The following is a 22,405-nucleotide window of genomic DNA, read 5'->3' on the forward strand; positions in this document are numbered from 1 at the left end:
AGAAACTATATCTCATTCATAAAACAAAAACTCTTGGAGATGAAAAACAACATAACGGATAAAGTATTGAATAGATAGACTTAATAGCAGGTCCACATAACTCAAGTAAGTGTTAATGAGCTGCAAGACTCAGCAAACTAATTCTAGAGTATAGCATAAAAGGACAAGTAGATGAAAGTATGAAAGAAAAATTAAGAGATAAGTAGAAGTTTAATTGTCAATGTGATAGAAGTTCTGAGAGTGAGAAATAAGTGATAGAAAACCAATTTCCGGAGATGAAGATAGATATGAGCCTTCAGATGGCCCTTGAGTGTGGAGTTAGGGGAATGAAAAAAGTCCCACAATCAAGTAGATAGGTTGTGGTGAAATTTCAAAACTAAGGAAAAAGATAACATTTTAAAGACTCAGAAAGTAAAGAAATACATTTCTTTAGAGAAATGGAAATCAGGTTAACATTGCATTTTTCTTTGGCAACACGGGAAACTAGAAGGAAATAAAGGAGTACCTTCAGTGATTATAGGGGAAATATTTTTAAATCCATAATTCTATGTGTTCCTAAATTAGCTTACAATTTATGGGGACAGAGATTTGAAATTTGTTTATTTTTCTTTTCAGATTTTCAAAGGCTCAGAATGATTTCTAACCACAGAAACATTCTAAAAGAAATACTAAAAGGTTGTTTAAGCAAAGTGAAAGAAAAACAAACAACAAGGGAAAGATGTGGGTGTAAGAAATAATGATAATAAGTAATAAATTATTTCAATAATCTTAGAATTTCAGTCATAATTACTCAAAGAAATTTATTTAGTACACACTCTTTACACCTACTGCTTTAGAATTATTCATTGGTAGAATGTTTAAATATTCATATTACAAATGTAAGGAGAAACATTGGAAAACTAAGCATAGTATGTACAGTCTCCCAAATTACCAAAGGAAAAAAATGAAATGAGATTTAATCAATCCAACAAAAGCAAGAAAGGAACAGGAGAAGCAACCAGAGGCGCGGTTTATTTAAACAAACAAACAAACAAACACACAAACAAACAAATAAATAAATAAATGAAAAAACCAGATGGGAGGAAAAAGTCCAAGCATATTAAAATATATTGTCATAGTCATATTAAGGTTATAATCACATTAAAAGGTTAAATTCTCACACTTAGAGGAGGAGGATTCAGATTAGGTTCAATAAAGAGATTAGGTTAGCTGACACAGGTGACTCAAACCGTGTAAACTTCCTCAGACTCTCTCCGCTGTTTCCTTCCCTCTGAATACACTATTCACCTTTACATGAAATCCTTGCTACTGCCTCTGTGGAGTCCTGAGAGAGAGGCATGTCTCAAAAAGAATTCCCGTGTGGCTTTTGCCAGATGGAGTGGAGTGAAATCCGATGCATAAAGATACATCGAGAGACCAAGAATGTTTCTGAGAGAGCTACAGAGTGTCAGCACCGATTAAAAGAGGCCGTGACAGTTCAAGCCTTAAAAGGACCTTGTGATCCTCCAGGTTTCCACAGCAGGGACTCAAGCTGAGGAAGCAGCTCCTTTGTTCTTCAGATATGGCCATGGAAGAGGCAGGACATCTCAGAGAATAGAGCCAATAGCCAAGGAAAACAATGGACTGGGACATTTCTCCTAAGAAGTTGGACGTGGGCCTAATCAAGAGGCATTTCCTATCTCAGACAGGGGGATCTGTCCAGAGGGATTTAGAACAGCTATAGACCAGTGACTTCTGTTTGCCTTCCATTCTTCCCCTTTGGAAATGGTGGTGCTTGTTGTAGTTGTCCTGTTCTGTTCCCACTGCTTATGTTGGGTGTATGGGGGTGCAGATCATTTCTTTGGATAGTTTCACAGGCCTTTAGATCAAGAGTCCCTACACGTGGGTCCAGTGTACATCACAGGACCTGGGACTTACGTCGATTGCTGTCGTTGAGCCTGTTTGCGATGCCTTGGAGGGATGAGTTTTTTTTCTGTGCGAGAGTGAGTGTTCGTGGCTGTGTGGGTGGGCTGCAGCAGACTGAGTAATGTTCTCCACTTTCATTCCTCTGCTGCCTTGCAGGGCCTCCCTGGGGAGTAATCCTTGGCTCCAGGCTTAGCCATGCTTTGTTAGTAGAGGGGTACAAGTAGAGGGTTGTAATTTATTTGCATCATTTTAGCGGCGTTTTGAATTTCCTCCCTCTGCCATGAGGAGAAAGTTCCTCAAGGAGATATTGGTCCTCGAATGAGAAATGTGGAATGATCTTTGAGCCCAACACACAGCCTCGTGGGTTGAGAATATCCCAGCCAACAACAGAGCTCTACGACCAACCTTTAGACCCCTGAGTGGGAAACGAGAGCGGTTTCAAGGCACTAAGTTTTAGGGTTATTATGCATCATTATTGCAGCAGTAATAAAATACAATGGGTATTGTTTAGAAACAGTGATTACCAGATATATCTGTTAAGATGGGCTAGATTATGCTGCGACAACAATCACCGTTTCTCAGTGTCTTATAACCACAGTGGTTTACAGTTTACTCATGCTGCATATCCACTGAGGGTTGGCTGTGGCTTTACTTCAGGACCCAGGCTGATGGCACAGCTACAGTTTGGTGCATTGGTCGGCTCACGGCTAAGGGGGAAATGAGGATGGCAGGGCATAGGCTGATTCTCTAAGTCTCCAGCCAAAAGTGACAGTCTGTTCACAATTCTGGTCGCATTTCATTGCCATAGACAGTCACATAGCTACTCCTGAGGTTAATAAGGTGGATGAATAATCTTCCTTCAGGAAGATCAGCCACAACAGGTTAATAACAAGTTTAAATAAAAAAAAAAAAGGATTGCTGTACTAAAGGTATTCTATGTCACCTCTGCATAAATTTTGTCAGTTGGTATAAAAATATGTCAGTTATTATTTTGGTTAAAGGAGAAAAAAAAATCTTACATGAAGCAACTTCGACTTTCGAGGTCCTTCATGTAATTGTGATATATATTGTGGCATCTTCTGCATTATGTCGACTGTTTGGGGATTGAAAGTAAAACCCTCAGCATACCCATTGGGCCTTTAAAAGCTTTCTGAATTCTCTAGAGCTATCAATTGCTTGTTTTTTATGGTATAAAGAGTACTGTTTTTTGAGTATTCAAATTCTGACTGCTTTTTCCCTGTTAAGTTGCTTGAACTCTTTGAATCTGTTTTCTTAACAGTAAAATGGGGAGGGTAATATCTATACTACTTTGAATATCTGTGAGGATTAAAAAGCCATTAATTAAAATATCTATGTATTGGGGTGCTCAATAAATGATAACTGCTGCTGTTGTTGCTTTTCTTGGTGGTGTTGTTCCTTTCCAGGAACTTTCTTGGATAATCAGCCCTTGTAGATTAATACTTGGTTACTCTCTACATGCTGTTCAAATAGATGATAGTAACGTGAGTCTTCTTTAGGATAGTAGTACCCAAGGCCCAAACAATGACTGCCAGACACTTGAAGTTTTGAGCTGTCAATCCATTTATTGTTGGGGAAAAAAAATTTAAATACTTCTCAATAAGAGTAATTCTTATGGAGACAACCATTTGGAAACTACATTATTATTGATAAGAACTAGAGGAATTTGAATTTCTAGTTTTTAAAATCTATAGAACAAACACTTCAAATGTATTTGTTCCAGTCATGAAGTTATATTATCCTAATTATCCAGCATCATTCCAAGGAGTGTACTACTCAGTTGTATGTCCCTGAGGAGGCAGCATGTACTGTTTTCATAGACAGCATATACAAAATTTTGGCAAATTCCTTAGCAACACTTCTTCTTCTCCCTCTCCTTCTCCCTCTCCTTCCTCTCCTCTCCCCCCCCCTTCCTCTTTTCTTCCTTCCCTCCTCCCCCCCCCCTTTTTTTTTTGTTATTTGAGCTCTAGGTAAGATATACTATAGAGCTCAAAATCCAGAATGTTTTTGCTCAAAAGAAACCCCTGAAAGACAAGCACGCTGAAATTTTCTTCTCCTTTGAACTCAGAGGGAGATTCACATGGACAATGCAATGTGTGTGTGTGTGTGTGTGTGGGGGGGGGAATCTATTTTTTTTAAGAAGGCAGAAGATCTGCCCAAGATTTATGAAGCTTTGCTCCTTTGAATGTGACCTGTTAAGAGCTGGGTCACCTCTGGAAAGGCTTCTCATGAAATCAGCCCAGGAGGTACCTTCTACTCAGCACTGAGCTAGCTAGGAGCTGTGGTATGTACAGATGCGTGAGACTTCACGAGCTCCGTCTTTCAGTAGCTTCCAACAGAGATGAAAAGTTAACGTAATAAATATTTATGTAAACCTACGATATAATACTGTGTGAAATCAAGGAAACATGCTATACAAATCCAGAGAAGAGTATGATGAAGGCTTGGAAGAGAAGTGAAAGGTGAATTTAGCCTTGAACAATCCATAATGTTCAAGTTATGGGAAGATCAAGGGCAATGAGTAGGGAGGTGGGAAGCGCCTGCTTTGTGATAATGGGAGCAGATCAGTGTCGCTGGAGCAGAGGGCTCCGAACCTCGGGAACTTCATCTGGATAGTGTGTCTTGAGGGTCATTTAAGGTTTCAGAACTGATTCGGAGAAGCTTAAGGAGGCGAGAGGATGGAGTGAAAAGTGCAGTGTTCCTGAAGGGAGGAAACCTCGGATCGCAGTTCTGTTCCGCCTCCCATTAGCTTACTGAATAAGAAGAAGGTAGAATCTTTCTTCTCATGGATCTCCACACTAGTGGCAAACACATGTATTCAAATAATACAGTCTCTGTTAAATACATATTTAAACTTATGATGAAGTCTGAGGGACAAAAAGAAGGTGCATTTAGGCAGAGTGGGTAGAGAAGGTAGCGTGAGACTGAGGAGCTTGACCTTGGGCTGGAATCATGTTACATGCAGTGTTCTTCATGCTAAGAGTCATGGAAACGGCATTTTCTTAATTTAGCAATGAGTGATCTGTTTAGGTTTGCATTTTTGTTGTTGTTAAAACTTTAGGTTTCTAGAGAAGTTTTAGATTCACAGCAAAATTGACTAGAAAGTACAAAGAAGTCCCATGTACCCGCTGCCTCCACACATGCACAGTCTCCCCCATTATCAGTGTGCCCCAGCCCAGGGGTACATTGGTTGTAACTGATGAACCTACACTGACACACCATATGCTCTCTAAGGCCACATATTACATTAGGCTTCTTCACTCTTGGTGTCGTACATTCTGTGGGTTTGGACACATGTCTAATGACATGGATCCATCATTATGATGTCAAACAGAATATTTTCACTATGCTATAAATCCTCTACGCTCTCCCTCCCCCATCCCCAACCCCTGGCAATTGCTGGTATTTTTACTGTCCCCATGATTTCACCTGTTCCAGAATGTCATATAATTGGAATCGTACAATATGTTGCCTTCTCAGCTTGGCTTCTTTCACTTAGTGATATGCATTAAAGTTCCCCCATGTCATTTCATGGCTTGATAGCTCATTTCTTTTTTCGCATTGAATAATATTCCATTGTCTGGATGGACCAGAGTTTGTTTGTCCATTCACCTACTGATGGACCTCTTGGTTTGCTTTCAAGTTTTGGCAATTATGAATAGAGCCACCATACACTCCCACGTGCGGGTTTTTGTGTGGACACAAGTTTTCAGCTCCTTTGGGTAAATACCAAGGAACTGGATTGTGTAGCAAGCATATGTTTAATTTTGTGAGAAACTGCCAAACTAATTTCCAAAGTGTTTATATTATTCTACACTCCCACCAGCAGTGAATGAGAGAGTTCCTGTTGCTCCACGTCCTCCCCAGCATTTGGTGTCGTCAGTGTTTGGGATTTTGGCTGTTATAATAGGTGTGTAGTGCTATCTCATTGTTGTTCTTATTTGCCATTCCCTGATGACCTATTGTGTGGAGCTTATTTTCATGAGCTTATTTGCCGCCTGTATATCTTTTTCGGTGAGGTGTCTGTTCAGGTCTTTGGCCCATTTTAAAATCAGGATGTTTGTTTTTTCTTATTGAGTTTTAAAAGCTCTGTGTGTATTTTGGTTCACAGTCCTTTATAAGATGTGTCTTTTGCAAACTATTCCCTCCCAGTCTGTGTCTTGTCTTCTCATTCTTTCACTGTGTCTTTTGCAGAGCAGAAGTTTTTAATTTTAATAAAATCCAGATTATCAATTATTTCTCTCATGATCATGTCTTTGGTATTTATTAGGTTTACATTTTTGAAAGAGCACTCTGGTTGTAATGTGAAGAAAAGTTTGGAGGGAGATAAAACTGGATGCAGGAAGAGTGGCTGAAATACCATTGCAGATATGTAGAGGGGTTACACAGAAAGCAGAGCACAGCACCTACTCGATTCTACTTTCTGTGGCCAAGCACAATGTGAATTAACCTGTAGACCTCTAAGGAAATATCGGTTTCCCTATGGACTAATCCAGTTCAAAAGGCATCTTGACAATACTTAGGAAAAACAAAAGACTTTTATTCTAATCAGGCAATATATGCTTCCAAGAACCGCTGTGTCTGTGTTCTCCTCTCCAGGAGCTTTAGCAAATGATCATAAACTCTTCTGACTCAATCTTTTCTTTGTTTTTCTTTCTTTATTTCCTTGGAATAATGTCATGTTTCTAAAACACAAAAATTAAAATAAACATGCTGGTACTGGTAAAGAAGTAGACTTCCAAGGTAGGATTAGGAGTTAGTAAATTTTACAAATGGAGACTCATTATCTTCAAACATACTCTGCCTTACTCACATGTGGTATGAGGCAGAGGTGGGCTAGGTCGTCCTATCATGTGTGCTCCAGCCTTGGTGGACACATACCAGACACATATGACTTTGGAATCATGGAGTAATCTGAGAGGCCCATGAGGTCATTTTGAGCATTCTGCAGCCAGGGCTGCATTGTTCCCCTACCAAAGAGTTTCAAGTTCATGGCCTAGTTGAGATTTAAATAGCTCATGCGAAACAGCTCTTCCCTTCTTTAGGGTCACACTTCATCCTAATTGAGGTTTGTGGAAATGTTTCTTTTTTTTTCTTTCCTTTTGAGTTTTTTTCTTTTTCAGTTTTATTTTTTCTATTCCTTATGCAGAATTTAATCCTATCCTTTTATATTCTGGCATGTCTGAAGTTTAGGCAAAAACAAGCTGTTTATATTTTCAGCAAAGCATATATTGGTGTAAGAACATACAAACCTATAGAAAAAATTTTATAAGAATTTGTCTGAGCCAAAATGTTTAACAGATGCCTAGAAGCAAGATCTCAATGGAATGAGGAAATGCTCCAGAGATTGACAGTTTTGCAGCTCATTCTATACATTTCTATCAAAGGAGAAAACATAAGGAAGGTTACATGAACTCCATTGGGGGTAGATTAAGCAGATGGAAGAAAGCAAAGCAGGGAAATCTCTAGGATTAGATAAAAACCCAAATGGAGAAATACATACATGCTTCCTTTATATTGTGCAGGATAGTTAACACTTAACATTTACAGTACTTAGAGATGGTATGTGGCAACTAGATAGCAATGAGGCATTCTGTGGTCTCGTGCTCTGGCGCTGGTGGTCATGTCTCTGAGGGGTCTGGAAAAGAAAATTACTCTGACATTTCAAAGGTATGTTAACCTAGATGCACAAGAACAGTGGACAGGACTCAGTTAAGGTAAAGACTGAGCTTTGCTCAGGAAGCTGTGGGCCTGGGACCTGACTACCCACCATGGCCCGCCCAGGTAGGAATTTATGATCAGACCATCATGTGTGGTTACTTTCAGGCACCGATCTTGTCAGGCCTGCCATTTGCCCCCCCACCGAGCTTCTCCGGTTTATTGCATAGCTCCTTTTTCGTTCATGCATGTCAGAGGAACTGACCTTTGAAATGTTGCTTTGCTAGGTGGGCATAGAATCTGTCCCCGGGATCCGTGTGTTGCACTAGGTATCCTGTAGGGCCAGTCAGAGGTCTTCGGAGTCCCTGCCACCCACCTGCACTCCCAGAACATGGCTGGCTCCTCAGGCACATTCCTTCCGCTGCAAATGTGTCCCCTGCGACTACTCTTTGGAAAGCTATTCTATCATGGGCACCAGAGAAGTGGTGTCCACTTCTGTGTTTTCATGTAAGTGTAAAACACCTCACACTTCAAAAATCTGTACTTTTATCCTTTACAAATGGATTTTCGTGGACAATTTTTATTTTAGAATCAAAAGAGATATGTCTCTTGGAACGAAAATTCACAATTACGTGGGCACTAAAAAGAACACTGGTGTGATGTTTACTGGTTGGTGAATTTGCCAGAATGTAAAGAATGAGATGCTGCTTGCATAGTGACCATCATTTCCATCTTAAACAGAAAGAAAATGCCGGTTCTACTCACCAGTATCTATAACAACAGGCAGTTCTACATTTCATTTTGATTAGTTATGTAAGACTATATCTTGATATATTTGTCTTTTATATATCAATATGATCGACTTATGAAAAGAATATAGACATCCTATTCTTATGTAAACCCGAAACTTATCTTTTGGTCCACCACTGACTGAAAATATTCTCTACAGTGGACTGTTTCAAATGTCAAACATTTTTAAAAGCATAGAAACTAAAGCCTTGACATTAGACCATTAGTGTTTTTGTTTGTATTTTTGTTTTTTTGTTTTTGTTTTAAACTAGGAACTCTTGCTTGAGCTTAACTGTTTGGTTCTGTGGTATTTTGAGATGTTAGTCTGTAAGTTTTCTTCCTCTACTTGTCCGCCCTTCATCCCACTACCTACTCTTTCCACTGGGCAGGGGAGGGGTTGTGTAATACCTAATATCAGTGAGGACTGTGGAGGACAAAGAATGGAAATAGTATGTCAGTCTTTAGGGCTTAATGGACAATAATTACTGGCTATAAAATAATTATCTTAAAGAATCATGAGATAGGAAGGATTTCCCTATGATGTATCTTTAATATTTCCTTAGAGAACGAGAGAGGGCGGGGTATGAGGTATGATCAAAAGATACGATGAATGTTTAAATAAAAAAAAATCATTACAGTAAAAGACACATTGTCATTAATCCCCCTCTAAATACTCCCCCTCGCTTCAGACACACTTATCCCATTGTTCTTGCCACTTTCTGAAGCAGTTCTGGAAGTCCTTTTCCGTGAGTGTCTTTAGTTGCACTGTTGTAGCTGCCTCGATGTCCTGAATCATTTTGACTTTGGGGAAGAGCCAGAAGTTGCATGGTGCCAGATCCAGTAAATAAGGTGGATGAGGATACACAGTAATGTTTTTATTTGGCAGAAATTGTCATACCAAAAGCAATGTCTGAAACAGAGCCTTTCCATTGTGATCACAACATATGGTGACTGCTGCTGCCAGTTCCATCCAATGGAAAGACAGGGATCTTCAATAAAGGAAGTGGCACACTGAACCTTAGTAACAGTGTGTGACAAGTTTCAACTTGTTCGGTGCAGTCAGTGGGGTGTGAGCTGTGGTTGAGAGAAGGTATGTTTTAAAGTGCCGTAAATCATCCTCCATCATGACAACACTGTGTCACACATTGCTTCTGTTACAGCAATTTCTGTCAAATAAAAACATGATGGTGTGTCCTCAACCACCTTATTCACCAGACCTGGCACCATGTGACTTCTGGCTCTTCCCCAAAGTGAAAATGACCATGAAAGGTAAACATTTTGAATTGATTCAGGACATTGAGGGAGCCATGACAGAACAACTAAAGATACCTAGGAAAGAGGACTTCCAGAACTGCTTCAGAAAGTGGCAAGAACGATGGGATAAGTGTGTTCGAAGTGAGGGGGAGTATTTTGAGGGGGATTAATGGCAATGTATCTTTTACTATAATACATTTTTTTTAAATTTAAACATTCACCATATTGTTGATCATACCTTGTATATGACTCCTTGATATTGTTTTTTGTAATAAGAAATATGTATTTGGTCTTAGCATCCTTTCTGGCACAGAGCCTCTAAAACTCTTGAAATTTCTTCAGTGTTGAGAATAACAAAGATGTCTTTTGCTATGCTAATGAGATGACTTTTGGGCCACCCCTAAGAATGATGGCTGGTTGTCAATGAGGACAATCACATGATTAGAGGGTTGGAACTTTTATCCTAACGTCCAAGGAGGGGAGAGGGACTAGAGATTGAATCAGTTGTCAACGGCCAATGGTTTAATCAATCTTGCCTATGTAATGGAATCTCTATAAAAATCCAGGACTGGGTTTAAAGAGCTTCTGGTTAGTGAACATGTAGAGATGTGGGGAGAATGGCAGGCTTGGAAAGGGCATGGAAGCTCTGTGCCCCTTTCCACATACCTTGCCCTCCTCATCTCCTTTATCTGGTTGTTCCTGAGTTATATGCTTTATAATAAATCAATAATCTGTAGAGTAAATGGGTTTTCCTGAGTTCTATGAGCCATTCTAGAAAACTAACTGAACTAAAGGAGGGGGTGTTGGAAACTTTGATCTATATAGCCCTTTGGTCAGAAGCACAGGTAAAAGCCTGGGCTTGCTGTTGGCATCCAAAGTGTGTGTGTGTGTGTGTGTGTGTGTGTGTGTGTGTGTGTGTGTATTTGGGGTGGGGCAGGGTCCTGTAGGACTGAACACTTAACCTGTGGAATCTGATGTTACCTCTGGGTAAATATTGCCAGAATTGAGTTGAATTCTTGGACACTCTGCTGATGTCTGAGAATTATTTGTGGGTGTGGGGGCACGCTCCTCCCTTATATTGGAATTGGGTCCGCCAACCCAATTAGGGCCCAAGAACACAGTGGACTTTCCCTGATTTTTGGCAGCATTTTGGCTACATCTTGGGTAATACAGGCTTTGTGGGAGCATCTATGTTGTAGGGACTATAAACAACCTTGCAAAAACTTTCTAAGCATGGCAGAAATCCTCAGAAGGCTGCAGGACATGGAGAGGCCAAGCGAAGAGGATCACCAGACACCTCAGTGCTAATCTGTAGATACCAGACCCACTAATTTGTTTAACAGATACTAGGTATCCATAGCTCCGCAACCCCTTGGTGCTGCCTATAGCATCTCTAAACTTTGGCATGAAACATGCAACTCCTGTAATACCTGACCATAAGTTTCCCACTGGCTCATGGGGTGACAGCTTGAAATATAAATTAAGTTGCTTTATCGAAGTGCTGATTGTTTCTCACACGCTTGAGATTGTGGCATGAGAGTTACATGCTATACATATATGCATAGTGTTCTCTTTTGTCACTACTACCATTGCAGGGGTTAGATTAAATCTTACAAATGCACATCCTAGAGCCTCACAGGACAGCACTCTCTGTGACATATTGCAGGTATGTCTTCTTTACACGTTAGGTATTATACTTTGGTATTTTAGTTTTCTTCAGGAGAAGATAGGAAAGAAAGCCGTATTTCTTTCCTTTCCTACAATTCTGGCCATAGGAAACCCAACAATGGAAGCAGCTCCCATCACTGGAGCCATCATCTTGGAGCATCTTTGGTCTTTAAAAGAAAGAAGAAAGCCGTCATTATTTCTAGGCCATTTTGCCTTTTGGCTTTCAGGATATGTCATCAGGATAACTGAGAAATAGGATTTGTTTTTTAGATCAATTTCATCGCTAAAAGAATCCATGATTTACTGATTATTTTGGACGAACTGGCATTTTAATATATACTTTCCCATATTCTTTTTTCTTAAAAGTTGAAGTGTGTGTGTGTGTGTGTGTGTGTGTGTGTGTGTGTGTGCGTGTGTGTGTATGGCACAGCATTTTCTTTCTGGCTCTTCTCTGTTCTTTTAGCTGCAATGCAAGTGGAGAAAGCACATGTGAAAAATAAAGATGATTGAGAGAGACAGGCATTATTGACTTGTCTTCTTTCCTACGCTTAGAGTGTCAACAAAATGTATACAGTCCTAGACAGGTCAAAATGTTATAACAAAGTATTTAGTTTGGGACTTTTTTATGCCAAGTCAAAATCTGGGCAATTTCTGTTTACTAGTTGACCATGTATGTTTGGATCTGGCTACCAGTTCAGATTGCACAGTTAACCTTACCAGAGAAGGCCTTCTCCCCACCACCATCTTCTCAGGGGCTGTGTTGGTATAACTTACAGAAGGAAGGGCCATTTTGGAAGAATTTCTTTTGGATGACATGGAAAATCATCAGAAAGTCCTTGAAGAAAGCTTGGCAGTGGCATTATCCTTCAGCTCTACGTTTTTGTGGTTGCTGACATCACATTTTTCTGACTATACATGTGTACTCATATGTACTCATGTGTACTTTTCTATTTGGCATATGAGATCCCCACAAAGAAATCTAAAATGATAAGGAACATAGGGCTGAACTGTTACTCAAGAGTGAGCAAATTCTGCAGGAGAATATAAAATAGACGCTTTCAAAAGCAAGGAGGGCTACATGTTAGGGTTGCTAGATTTACCAAATAAAAATACAGATTTCCCAGTTAAATTTGAATTACAGATAAATAATAGATATTTTAAAAAATAAGTGTGTCCCAAATATTGCTACATACTTATTTTACCTATACTGAAACATAGCTATACCAAATATATATATATATATTTTCACTGTTTGTCTGAACTCAGATTTAATGGAAACCTGTGTTTTATCTAGAAACCGTAGTACAAGTAGGCATGGTTTGTGGATCATTTCCTCTTAGGGGTAAGGTAAGTGGCTCCTTCTGACAAGTCAGTCATGGGGGTCCAGAAATAGTGTGACAGTCCCAGTATAAGTTCAAGAAAATCCACCTTCAGCCCGGGGAGCACTGTGGGTGAGTCCCAGTACGCTAGTGTTTCTGGTGTGAAGGAATTCCTCTGGACTGGACTGGGCTGCAGGTCAGTGGACTGGAGAACAGAACAATAGGAGCTGTTTCCTAGAAATGACTATTTTAGAAGTGAAAGAACAATACCAACAACAACCCAAAGACAAAGAGTTTTGAGAGTGATAACCTGCTGTGAAAGAATGAAGCAGAAATAGTGAAAATGCCCAGGCTGCTTATCCTGAATCCCTCCTCTACTCTCAGTGGCATAAACTTTCTTGGAGAAACAAAGGGGGTTTAGATAGGACTGGATTTCCCAAAACTTAGCATGTCTGAGTGGATAGGAAAGAGTCTGGGATTTCTTTTTTTCTTGATTTAATTATTTTCTTTGCATTCATGTATATTTATTCTTAATGAATATGGATACTCACATTGTGAAAAGTAGTGTCAATTTGGCTTTGAGTTGGCGGTTTAAGAAGGTAACAGCTGTAAGATTAGTGAAGAAAGCAGTATGCATTTTAAATGGAGTGTAGGCCAATATTTTTGTCATTGTTATTTCTGTCGCATTTCCTTGTTCTCTTACTCTGGATTCTGCAAACATAGAATCCATAGAAATTAATTTAGATTTTCTTTTGATGTTGATGCTCACCAGTTCTTAGTTTAAATACCACACACTTCACACACCACAGACTCTTGTTTTAATCTATGAATGTAATCAACCTTTCATATTCCCCTTCACATGCTTGCTATTAGTAAGCCTTCAAATTCTGTTCTCAATTACCACAGATACGCTAAGTGTGTGTACGGCAGAAACTCGCTAATTTGTAACTGAAAACCCTGGAAAACGATGAGCTTAAATTAATTGGGTGTCTGTTTTTTTTTTTTTTAATTACAAAACAACTGACCATTAACTGGGTTGAGATAGAACAATTCTTGTACTTTATATCATGCACTGTTTTTTGTGAACAGGAATAGCTTACATGGCCTCCTACTTAGCTTAAAACTATTTGTGTTTGTACGGCTCTGTATTTAGGCACTGGCTGTAGGTTGATATGCCAACAGTCAATTTACTGAATGACCAATTCACTGGATTACAAAAGCATTTCTTAGAGTGGTAGATAATCCTGTGTCCCTGGTCTGGCCCTTGTTCCTACTGATATGTCAGCTGGTGTTTCCCTTATGTACATACATACAGGGTGCTGAATTTTCTATATATGAGGACTTCTGCTTGCTCTTGACTCTGGTGGCTAATGGGTAAGGCAAATATTTAGGCTAAAGTACTCAGTTAAAACATTAGTTTGGGCCTTTGGGACTAAGAAATGCTAAACAGAGAACTAGAAACGGACATTGGACTAATGGGGAAGCCTGGAATCTGGCTTTGCCATTAGGGAGCTGTGTGACCTTGAACAAGCAGTTTATGGGCTAAAAGCAAGTGTCTCAACTGAGGAATATAACGATGGGAAAGAAAGACGTGGACTTGCATTGTGTACATAACCGAACAGAGCTTGTGGTGCCGCGATCTGTGGAGAAAAGTGTTACTCATGTACATTGTACCTGTTGTGTGTCGTAACAGACACATGGTTCTCCGAGCCCTTCCAGCCCCGATTCTCTGTGATTCCGTGGGCTTCTTGGCATGCCAGAGCTACTGTTCTTGATATGAGCTTTCTGTGTCTATGATTTGAGCGAGTTTCCACAGTGCAGATTGGGTAATGTGCTGCAGCTACATGGAACATAAAAACAAGACACTCAAAACAATTTTACTAATAAAACAAGCATGATACCACCCTGCAGCCCCTTTATGAGTTTCTATCACTGTGGTTCACCAGTGCTTCCCAGTGGACTGGCCACTCGGAACGTGCCTTGGCCTGTCCCCACACAGCACACGCAGAAGCTGGACAAGGTCCTGTGGGACGGGGTGGCAGGAAAGGACACTCAGTAGAGATCATGGTGCCTGATGGCATTGACAAGCTGTTCTCTTCTAAATAGTTTGAACTCAATATATAGGAAAGGTCAGACAGTTGATCATGGGACCAGAAGCTGGAAGATGCTGTGGTACAATAATGCAAGGGCACGAGAAAAAGGGTTTGAGGTATTTTTGCTCTGAGGATGGAGAGATAACAAGTTATGAGAGCTGCCCTGGGCCCTCAGTGCTGTTGTCTTTCCTGAATCATGTTCCACATCCCTGAGGCCTGGCTGCGTGAGTCTTCTGTCATTACTTTAGGGCCTGCCTGTCTCATTTATACTCTTGTCCTTCCACCACGTGCCCATTTGTTTGTAGCCCAGGTGAGTTTCTGTTTTTAGCAATGTGAAGTCTGAACACTAAGGTACTATGAGATGATGAAAACACAAATGGTGATTCTGCGTCAGGACGGATATCATAGAGGGAACGTACTTCATCTGTGTCTTGAATGGCACGTAAGTTGGGCCAAGGGGAAGACAGAGGACCAATCGTACAAGTACAGGGAGGCAAAAGAGAAGAAGCCAATTCCAGGCATGAGCAGTCGTGTCGGTTGGGTGGCACAGAGTACCTGTGTGTATGGGAGTGGGATACGTGCGTGGCTGTCAGAGAAGGGCCAAATCAGGATGGTTTCACATCTCATACCAGGGCGAGACGTGGCTGGGAATTTTCAAAGCAGTCCCTCAGTAGCAGTGTGGAGGATCTATTAGATCGGAGTCAATCTGGAGGATAAAAGATAAACTAGTGGGTTGCTTCAGTGTTGTAGATGAGCTCTAAGGACTTACATAGGGCAGAAGAAGGGAGGGGAGGATTATAAAGGGGATTCCAAAGCCATAGAATGAGCAAGAGTTGGTCAAACTGACTGGGTGTGAGGGGACCCTCAGGGGTGACTCCCAGGGTTTCCAGTCTGGGTGACTGGGCACGTGAAGGTAACAGTTCTTGAGGGAGGAAACACGGGAGAAAAACAAGTTTGATGGAGGGAGATGATAAGTTTCAGTTCTTTTGGATTTGAGGCACAAAAATGTGTAATCGTCTTTTGATTATGAAGTTCAAACTCATGATAGAAAATCCTACATAAAGGAAGATGATATAGAAACAGGTGAATCCAAGGTTCCAGATGACTCTGGCATTGCTCTACTTTTTCTTAAATACTATTCTCTCAATATGGGGCTCTCTCCGCACAAATGTACTGGCCCAGAGCGCGTGCCTGAAGGGATCCCTACTGACTTTGCAGTCCTGTTCTTTCCAGGTGACCCTGAGGCAGCTGGTTGAGGCACATCAGTTTCCAGCCACATCTCCCTGGTGAATGCCGTCGGTCACTGTGCACGGCTGTATGATGGGGAGGGGGCTAGGGTGAGCGGACGGGACACCAAAACAACAGCCAACAGAAACGTCTCTTAGCTTTTAATTTCCTCTTGTTGCTTTCACTGGCTCTAAAGGTAGGATAATGGCCTTTGTTTCCTATCTTGTCTAGATTCTTTGACTCAGAAAGAAGTTGAGCTGGTTTCTGAAGCAAAGGGTTTCTTATGTAATGTGAAGCTCCTGCTCTTGTCCTCTGGCTTCCTTTGTCCCCTCAATAGCTTTTCGGTTCCCTTCGTGGTTCTTCTACCATACAGTGGTGAAGTTGTTTGCCATCAGGAGGAGTTCATCGGGTGAAAACTACCCAGGGCTCCCTCAAAGCCGCTGCTGTGTGCGTGGGCGCCTCCCAGGGTTACTCACTCCTGTAGCTTTTGCTGAGGAATCTGTCAGTCAAATGAGTAGCTGCTGATAGCAACTTTTTTCAGACTCTTTTCTCTTAACCATAACACATGAAGCACTTTGCAAACAGATAAGCAAACATTTGCTCACAGTCTGTTGTATGTTTCCTTCCTACACATTTCAGTATAACGAAATTCATGTTGTGCAAAGGGAATTCTGGTAAAATGCTTCAAATTTCATTCTTTATCATTTTGTCACTACATGTGTGTTTCCCATAAATCCAAGACATTTAGGATTAGTGTGACAGTAAGTTTCCATGGTAAAGATTAAAGGTCCTTATTATGAGCCACAGCTCAACCTCAGTTTTCCTTGTGAAAAGTGTTATGTTTCTGTTGACATCTATTCTCTTCTGTTTTGCTCGTCTTCTCCGTTAGCAGGAATCCAGCATTTTGAAACCAGGGGAGCCGTTACTTGTAGCTTTTTCTTTGGGGGGGGGGGGGGATCCTCACTGCGCGGCAATACCCAAGAAGCTACGTGGAAATAGGCTTTATGATGATAAATTACTGTTGCAAAAAGAAATGTGTCACTCACTGGTAAATCTTAAAGAGCCACTGTGGCCCCATGGAAACCATTTTATGTAGTTGCTTCTAAAACCTATTCTCTGTACCTCTCTTCCTTTTTATTTCTGAGCTGATTTACATGACAACAGAATCTCTGGTTCTTGGGAGTATGTCTGCCTCTATTCTCCACTTTGAGTCGCAACCCTCCTCTCTTTGCTGAGAGGATGAGTGACAATGAAGTGAGGAGTAAATGGCTATTGGAGCAAATGAACTCTGAGAAACAAAGATCCCCTTTTCATGCAAATTTCCATAGTATTTAACTTGAAGGAAGAAAAGAAACCAGGGTAGAGATAGCAAGAGCCCTGGGTGGTAATTGGAGGTTGTTCCATGAAGCCTGGACACCTCTTTAAGAGTGTCATCTATCAAAGCATTTCTTTCCCTTTCAGATAAAGTGAAACACATTTCCATTTTGAAGGGAAACATGGAGGAACATAACATCGAACCTCAGCCATAGGGCCTGGTGTACCCTTACACCACCAGTCCCCTCAGTGTAACTTTTAACTTTGTCACTCATGCCTAGCCAATTAGAACATATCTGTGTGCTTATTTCCCAAGCTGTCCTCTCTGGCTGGGAGGCCTGCTCTTCCTATTTTACTTAAAATTTCTCCACCTTTCAAAGCTTAACTCAAGCCCTGTTCCATTATCTTTAGTCTTTCCCTTCAGATTGATCATTCTTTTTTTTTAGAATTCCCATTGCATTTTGAGTTAGTGTATCGCTTACTTAGCAGTTCCTTCCTTAGAAGTGAGCTAGGTTTTTCTCACTAAAATTTATTTAAGAAATTGACCATGTATTGTACTGCTTTGCTCTTTATTTATAGCTCTTGATATAATAGCAAATATATAACATGTGGTTATTAGGTGGACTATACAGTTTAAGAATCATGAAACTAAGAATGATACATTTATTTGATACATACATCTATCCATGATTGTTTTTCTTCTGACTTTAAAACTCATGGCACCTTCCCTTAAAGATAAAGCATGGCCTGCTTTTGATTAGCTGACTATTCAGTGATGCCATCATTCATAGAATGGTCAATCAGTACATTTTAGTTAAAATAATTTTTAACTGAGATTCAATACCGACTCACATTTTTTGATGGGATATATTATTGTTAATAATAATATTTATAATAGCAAATACTTAGAGCTTACCTCATGTCCAGTACCAGTCTAAGCATTTTAAGTATGTATACTTGTATTCAGTCCTCACAATCACCCTATGAAGTATGTAGTAGTGTTATAATTACTCTTTTGTTAAAAAGGAAACTGAGTTTTCCAGTCACTTGCTTATGGTGGCAGGATTTGGACCTCAGCAGACCGGCAACAGAACCTGTGCTCCTGCCTTTGGGCCTCCCTGCACTCTCTCCTTTCTGGTGTGCGGTGACCCTCACTATCCAAACTCAGGGACCAGAGAGTCAGAGGAGGTTTCTGACTAGCCTTAACACTCACCACACGAAACTCAGAGATGCTTTCAACCTGGATAGTGAGGGTCACTCTGAGTAAATACAGTCAGATGTTGGAGTCCAAGTTTGAACATAACATTGCTGGAAACTTTTACAGTTGGTGTAAATGTGGCACTACTGAAAACAAATGAAGGCCATTGGGTCAGGTAATTTGCTTAGAATTTTTTTAAATCATCGGTTCATTCTATGAGCTCTTTGTTAAAGGTAAATAAATTATGGAATGGATGAATGAAGATGAAATTACATAGGTTTTATAAAGCTAAAAGAAGGAACATATAAAACTCCTGGTAGAATATAAAGAAAATGATTCCTGAAATTTATTTCTCTTTGTGATACAGGGGAAGATTGACTATTAAGAAGAAAAAGACTCATCTTCACTCGGATACTCATTTATGGGGCCAACTTATGTCCTGAGGCTGTTGCTATTGAGGTACGTTGCTCTTTAAATAACTTGGAGGACGGAGGTTGGTTTGTTTATTTTTAAATGTGTCTGTGGGTTTGTATGGCCCTTTGAGAAAGGTACAGGAACCATTTAGATTATAGATGTATTTTCTGAAGTAATATGCGGTGAAATGAAGGCTACAAATCCCTCCTGTCATCTAGCAGATGGTAAGAATTAGAGGTGAGAGCAAAATTTGACTCCATGTCCATGGTGCAAAATCGTGATTCCAAGGGCACGCCTTGTGGGGAATTTCAGAGGCTTCTGCCAGTTGTGCACTAGAGACTCAAGATTGGTCACTCGTAGATCACCCCTTGTTGGAGCAGGGGCTGAAGTGCCAGGTGTCAGCAAGTATCATGTCGTCACAGAGTGAGATACTTGTTCTAAATTGAAATAAAAGCAACTGAGACCCAGCAGCATAAGCCCAGAAATTATTTATTTTGCTGTCATACCTCTCCCGGGAACCTACTGTGTATCAGCTACTGTCCTGAGCACCAGGCATAGAAAAAGAATAGATTCACTCCCTGCCCTTTAAGATCTCATAGTTTGGGGTGGGGGAGGGGGAGAGGGGCAGGATGGGGGGACATTTGAAAACCGGGATTGCAAATTACAATAAACATAAAAAGTAATATGTCTAGGTTGCTCAAGTACTGAAGGAATGGAGAAAGCTTTTACAGAGCGGTAAGCTTTCGAGCGTGGCATGCAAAGATTGGGCTTGTCTGGGTGGAAGCATGGAGAGGAACACTTCCCCAGAGGGAACAGGTTGTAGAAAGGCATCAAGGTGTGACAAAGCAGGGTTTTCTTGGGGAACTGCAAATCAGGACACATACAGTATGGAAATGCTGTTCCGTTTTGCTATGGCCTATCGTTCGTACTAATTCGGGAGGCTTGAGATAAGTTGCTTAATTTATCTTTAAAGCTGCCACATGAGAGTGCATATGTGGAGTTCAGCATTAGGTGTGAGCTGCTGTGCGTGATAGGCTGGGCTTGGTGAACAGTTCTAGGTGTTGGCTGGGGAGTGTCCAGGAGTGTCAGTGTCGTGGCTGGATACACTGAGGGAGAATGCTTGTGCCACTGGATGAGAGCCACAGCCCCTGGGGGAGCTGACGTGCTGCTCCCTAAATGTCCAGCTTGCTTTTACATTTCTATGCATTACATTCCCTCTTCCCCTTGCTTCCCCTCCCTTCTCCCCTTTTCCAACATGAGAAAGTCTCATTCTTCTTTTGAAATAAAGTGAATATTAAAGGCTATTATGTGGAAAAGGTTCTTGCTTGACCTGTGCCTATTCCATGTATGCACTTGGCTTGTACATGGTGGAGAAACACATATAAAAGCATTTCCTTTTCCTTTTATAGTGTAAATTGTTTGTCTGGATTTATTTTAGACATCTAGTCATGAGTCAAGAGAACATCTGACTTTCAGAAACCACAATTATCATGGTTTGGTAATGATCACATCAGTATGAAGTGAGTGTGTGTATGTGTGTGTAGAGGCAGGGCATAAGAAAATGGGCTTTTGATTCACAAGAACAAAATAACCCAAAGAGAAAAACATTCTGAATTTTTTTCTGCAGTTTTCCCCCGTGAAAAGAACTTTGTTTCCTCAATTCATCAGCCTCCACAGAACACTTGACAGGGTGCTGGGTGCCTTGCTGTGGACACCCAGACACACGGTCTGTGGTGTGAAGAGGCAAATAATATGATCAGAGCCACTGGTTTAATTTTTCAACTGGCTTCTGAATATAGGTAGTTTTTTTTTTTTTTTAAGTAGTGATTAGCTGTACCCTTGAGAATTCCTTTCCAAAATGCCTGCTAGACTTTATGAGTCTCGTTATTTTGCTTGTGTAGCCTGTCTTGTTCAACTAAATGAAGATATGTGGTGATTATCCGGTTTCTTCAGGACTCCTACTTTAATTTAAGAGACAGAGAAAGATGGTAATGCCTGCAGTCTATACCAAAGTCAAAGATATGATGTCACACTATGGGGATATTTATTTGGTTTCTGTGGTTTGTTTTCAACTTACAGAAGAATAGAAATTTAGATATATTTTTAGATTATGATGTGCTAGCACGTGAGGAGATAGATTCCAGAGACGTTCTGCTGGCAAAAACAGACAACAGTGATTTGAGAATCCAGTTGGCAGTGACTTCTAACTTTGGTACTGTAGTAAAATATATATTGAACTGATTTGTTCATTCCACACTGTCTGTCAGGACATGAGGTTTCAGCCTTAAGATTTGTTCCCCTCCCCCCCGCTCAAGTAGACAGCTGAAATGTTCTGTTGGGATTGTTATGCTATCTCTTCAAAGAGCATGGGGCAAGGGACAAAGAGCATGGAACTATGTGGAAATAACAAAACTGTGCCTTAATACTGGTTTCTTCTTATTAAGAGGAATTAGTACATACATAATTAAATGGACTACTCATAAAAATTATGTGTATTTCTTCTTGAATATACATGTCTTGAACTTCCTCACCTTTTTGAATCATAGTGGTTTTCCACTATAATATAATGCCTTGTACTTTTTAATTCCTCATTTATAAAGAGAAGAACTATGGAAAATAAAAGGGTCAAGGATATAGCAAATTTGAAACATCTTCGCTGAGACAGTTTATGGTGAGATTCCCATCACAGTGAGATAGGCTGCCCTTGGGCCACTTGGGAGTTTCCTGCTCACGTAGTGTGTACGCGGGGGCGGGGGGGGGGAGAATTAGGTTTCCACGTGCATGATCTGACACACGCCTTGAGGGAGCCCAGTCAGCTGATTCCATTGTTTGGCCTTCGTGTTCACATAAAGCTGCCAATCCATCTTCTCCACCTAGGATGAATTATAGGTAAAACCAGCTGCCATCCAGGCTCCCTCTTCTCCAGTTCTGGAGACAGCCATGACCATGCTCAGCGGAGTACAGTAGGTTCTTCACTGATCTCTTGACTGACCTGCCAATTGGTCAGTGTTCTCTGTAAAATATATTGATTATGACCCAGAGCACATGCAAGCCTCCTGCAAGCCAGCTCCTCTGTGCTATTCTTGTGCACCTTTGCTCCTATAAAATTTTACTTATAATTAAGAATCAGTTGTTTTTTCACAGTTCAGTTCCTGGGAAACAGATTCTCCGATGGAGATTAGCCTACTGGCAGGGTGTTAGGGAGTGCCCATGAATGAACCTGTAGAGGCTGAGGGAGGAAGCAGGCTTCAGCACAGGGATAAGATGACCTGCCACACAGTCTCAAGAAAGCCTCGGTCCACCTCCATCAAAAGCTCTGGATCTGGGGTGGCCCTTTACAGATGTCTCAAGTTGGAGGCCAAGGGGCCTGACCTTATTCCCCTCATGTTGACCAGGCATTGACTTTGGGCTGGCCTAGAAAGTGGCTTTCTCTTCAGCAGTGGCAGTTCCCAAGGTGGGCTGGCAGCTGAGGGCTAGTTGTTGGCACTGCCAACAACTCAGGGAATAAGTCTGTTAGTTCTGAAGCCGAATCTGAGTGGCACATTACA

General features: G+C 40.8%; 1 long non-coding RNA gene across 2 annotated transcripts in view; it reads left to right on the forward strand.

The window, feature by feature from the left end:
* The window catches only part of LOC148755297 (uncharacterized), a 568,457-nt gene that overhangs the window by 14,494 nt on the left and 531,558 nt on the right, over positions 1-22,405 (forward strand). For both annotated transcript variants that reach the window (XR_016019091.1, XR_016019092.1), the window contains exon 2: positions 18,811-18,902. This is a non-coding gene — a long non-coding RNA (uncharacterized LOC148755297). The remainder of the gene's footprint in view (positions 1-18,810; positions 18,903-22,405) is intronic.

This window comes from Rhinolophus sinicus, chromosome 15 (genome assembly GCF_057876585.1).
Source record: "Rhinolophus sinicus isolate RSI-liver-muscle chromosome 15, RSI-T2T, whole genome shotgun sequence".
In the NCBI taxonomy this organism is placed as follows: Eukaryota; Metazoa; Chordata; class Mammalia; order Chiroptera; family Rhinolophidae; genus Rhinolophus; species Rhinolophus sinicus.